The 4,101-nt window shown below is 41.4% G+C and overlaps 1 non-coding gene across 1 annotated transcript; it reads right to left on the bottom strand.

Annotated features, from left to right (window-relative positions):
* Window positions 1–1,776: 1,776 nt before the first annotated feature.
* LOC144244395 (small nucleolar RNA SNORA72) lies at window positions 1,777–1,908 on the bottom strand. Its single transcript, XR_013338935.1, has one exon. It is a non-coding gene; the product is annotated as a small nucleolar RNA SNORA72 (small nucleolar RNA).
* Between the last annotated feature and the right edge of the window lie 2,193 nt (window positions 1,909–4,101).

Raw genomic sequence — 4,101 nt, 5'->3', positions numbered from 1 at the left:
GGCTCTGTTCTGACAGCCAGCTCATAGCCTAGAACCTGTTTCAGATTCTGTGTCTCCCTCTCTCTCTGACCTTCCCCTGCTCATGCTCTCTCTCTCTCTCTCTCTCTTTCAGAAATAAATAAAACATTTAAAAAAAAGAAACAAGAAAAATGTCAAATAAACAACTAACCTTATACCTGAATGAACTAAAAAAAGAATAAAGCCCAAAGTTAGTGGGAGGAAGGAAATAATAAAGATCAGAGCAGAAATAAATGAAATAGAAACTAAAACAGAAACGAAAACAAACAAAAAGAAAAAACACACAGTAATAACAACAATAGAAAAGATGGATGAAAAGAAACTAAGAGCTGTTTCTTTGAAAAGATAAACAAAATTGATAAAGCCTCAGCCAGACTCATCAAGGGGAAAAAGAGAGAAGACTGAAATAAATAAAATCAGAAATGAAGGAAGAGAGGAGTGCCTGGGTCGCTCAGCCAGTTAAATGCCTGACTCTTGATTTCGACTCAGGTCATGATCTCACAGTTTGTGGGAATGGGCCAGAGTCGGGTTCTGCAGTGACAGAGCAGAGCCTGCTTGGGATTCTCGATCTCTCTCTCTCTGCCCCTCACCTACTCACTCATGCTCTCTCGCTCTCTCTCTCTCTCAATAAATAAACATTTTTTTTAAAACAAAGAAATGCAGACGGGGGCCTGGGTGGCTCAGTCAGTTGGTGTCTGACTTCAGCTCCAGTCATGATCTCACTGTTTGTGAATTCGAGTCCCACATCGGGCTCTGTGCTGACAGCTCAGAGCCTGGAAGCTGCTTCCGATTCTGTGTCTCCCTCTCTCTCTGCCCCTCCCCCACTCATGCTCTGTCTCTGTCTCCCAAAAATGAGTAAATGTTAAAAAAATATTTAAAAAAAAGAAATGAAGAGAAATTACAACTCAATGAACAAGCACAGATGGAGGCCATGCCCTTGGTCTAGCATTGCTGTGTCCTCATATGGTCACCCTCACTACCAAGGTAGAGAAAGAGCACCAAAAAATGTCACACTCCACCACTTCCATCCCAAGAAAAATCCCACTTCATCCCTACTCCTCCATCAGACGAGCAACTGAATCACCATCACATAAAATCCAATCACCTCTCAAACTGCTGCCTTTGCACCGCTTCCTGGGACAAGTGAGTCCATGCTGGAGTCCCTCAAAAGAAGTATCTCAGATCCCATAGCACCTCAGGATCCCTGGACGTAAGCCGCACTGGTTTTTAAAGACAGGCATTTTGGGGGCATGGTCTCTTTGGTGCAGATCTCAAGGATTAGGGTGTCCAATGTGCGACAGAAACCCCTCTCCTCCGGGAGAGGCTTCTGAAGGGAGGTCCCTCCAACTATGTGTCACAGAGCCAGCGGTAGGGTTTTGGTGAGACCGTGTCTCTTCCTCTCCTACCCAATCTAGATGCGGTCCTTTTATCTCTTGTGGAGAAAGCTGTTCAGCTAGTTTTCAGTTCTTTTTCAGCAGGAATTATTCCATATGTCATTGTAGATTTGGTGTGTCCATAGCGGATGAATTCAGGGTCTTTCTACACTGCCATCTTGAACCACCCCATAATTTGTAAAGTTTTTTTTAAATAAAACTCAATAGTTTTACAATTCATTCAGTGGCAACTGGTAATCATCAAATTAGCAATCATTATCTTCCAAAGTAATTACGCTAGCTGTGCTGTCATTTCTCTAGGATGAGCTGGTACTTAGAGTCACAGTCATTTCCCATATAAGATGCATTATATAAATCAGACTTGGTTTGTCACCAGCGTTTATAAAATCAGGCATAGGGAAAGAACTAGGTCTGGGGACACATGCACGGTCTTAATATAGTGAATGTTTAGCCTCACCTGATCATTACAAAATCAGAACAGCAAGAATATTCGCAGTACAAATTATTCTTCATGGACAAGCCAGTAGAAAGGATGGACAAATGACTTAACTAGATATTTATCAAAAGAGTAATAAAATAAAATCGAAGCTAAAAAAAAGAGGAAATCCAAATGACCAATAAATATATTAAAAGATACCCCACCTTATTTGTGATCAGGGAAATTAAATTAACCTGCCCTGAGGGATCACTAGAGAACTATCTGGTCGTCTAAAGTATAAAGGCCTGACAATACCAAATAGTGCTAAGAATGTGGAGTGACCAAAATCCTTATACATTGCTGATGGATGTATAAGTTAGGAAAAGGCACCTTGGTAAACAATTCAACATTTAGAAAAATTGATGTTATGTACACCCTGTAACTTAGCAATTTTACTCCAAGTTTATCTAGCGTCCAAGAAGCAAGCCTGTGTGCACAGAATATAAGTAAAAGAATGTCCACAGCAGGACTCTTTGGTAATCCATGGACACAACTCGAATACTTGTCAGCCGTCCTAAATATATTAGTCAATATACTGAGGTAAAATCTAATGCTGCACAGAGAAACAGACAAATCTTTAAAACGTAATTAAGAAAAGAGGAAAACAGCCACAAGTAATACTTTTGTGCTGCCTTTCATAGATAGGTGAAAAAGAGGCAAATTAAACTATCCTATTTAGTGAAGGGAAAACCTTAAAGCAAAGCAAGAAAGTCATGATAATCCAGGTCAGAGCAGCGCTTACCTTGTTGGGGACGGAGTGGGCTGTGGTCACCTACGGGTTCACTGGGACCTTTTGTGGTGCTGGAAAGGGTCTGTTTGCTTGATCTAAGTGGCGGCCACATGGTATATTCAGTCACGAAACCATGGATATGGTTTTCTTATTTTTCTTTATGTGTATTAAATTTCATCATATATCAATGACTTATTGTGCTATGGGGGAAAATGAACTTGCACAGAGAGAAAAATGAGCAATGAAGTCATTGTGCCCAGGAACTATCTTGACTAGTGAAAGAGGCAGCTGGGAAAGGGGCTTCATCCTTCAACAGGTTTAATTCATTAAAAGTAGCTTAGGATGTGTAGTGATTGTTGCCAATGGTTGATTTTTTTTCTTGAAGGTAGACATGATAAGGAGAGCACAAAAATTCTCAGAAAGTAAAATAAAGAAGAAATTTCCAACAGAGGAACATTAATGGGGAGTGAATAAAGCTGTTTGTGTTTCCCTGGCACCATTTCCCAACGAGACCTCACGCAGGAGGTGGGAACACTCAGCACAGTTAAGAAAAGCTCCTGCCCAAATGTTAGGATGGTGATTTAATCAAGACATGTACAGATGGAAAGGAAAGGGTCCATCCTGCACACAGACTAATCTCCAAATGCATCTTAGATTTGATTTTCTGGAATCAGGTATCGGAGGCAGCTCAGAAGTATTTAGAAAATGTTAGGCCCGTACTTTCCATATTTCCAAATGCATGATTATTAAGCTTAAAATATATGGAGAAGGGCAGAGTCCTGAACTAAGAATCAAGAGAGCTGAAAATCGTACTCCAGCACAGCTCACAGATGGTTTCTTACTTTGCACAAGCCCATTCACCCATTCAAGCCTTGTTTCCTCCATCTCTAAAAGAATGGGAAGATGCCAACTGAGTCTGTGTTGTGTCTATGACCGCAGATGGTCAGGCTATGGCTTGCATTCTATGGGCAGGAAGTGTATGGTCCACGCAGAGACCTGGAAGTCTCCCACGGACTCATTCAAGGGAATCCTCAGCCCTGATCTAGTATTGAACTACTTACTTCCAGACCATTACCACACCTCCTCTTCCTAACTCCCATGCCAATCCACAGTGGTGCTCCCAACCCTGCACACTTTTGCAGAATAACACTCTATGGCTGTTTTTTGCATTCACTAAGATCTCTTGGAGAGAATGTGCAGAGAAAGAAAGACAGCTATAATGATGGAATTTCATTAAGGACGTAGAGAAAGAAAAAGAGAAGGAAGAGAAGGTGGTGGTGGAGGAGGAGGAGCAGAGGGAGAAGGAGGAAGAGCCTAATCTGTACCAGAATGAGTGCAATGCACTTGTAATTTGTCATCCTCAGAAAACCCTGTTGCAGTGCACTTGTTGAGAAGACAAGGCTGAAGCTCAGAGATGCTAAATAATTTACCCGAGGGCATGTAACTGCAAAATGGAGCATAACCAATAAAATTATGCTCTA

The sequence above is a fragment of the Crocuta crocuta genome, unplaced genomic scaffold (genome assembly GCF_008692635.1).
Source record: "Crocuta crocuta isolate KB4526 unplaced genomic scaffold, BGI_CrCroc_1.0 scaffold158, whole genome shotgun sequence".
In the NCBI taxonomy this organism is placed as follows: Eukaryota; Metazoa; Chordata; class Mammalia; order Carnivora; family Hyaenidae; genus Crocuta; species Crocuta crocuta.
The sequence above is the reverse complement of the archived record's forward strand: the minus strand, read 5'-3'. Positions and strand labels throughout refer to the sequence as shown.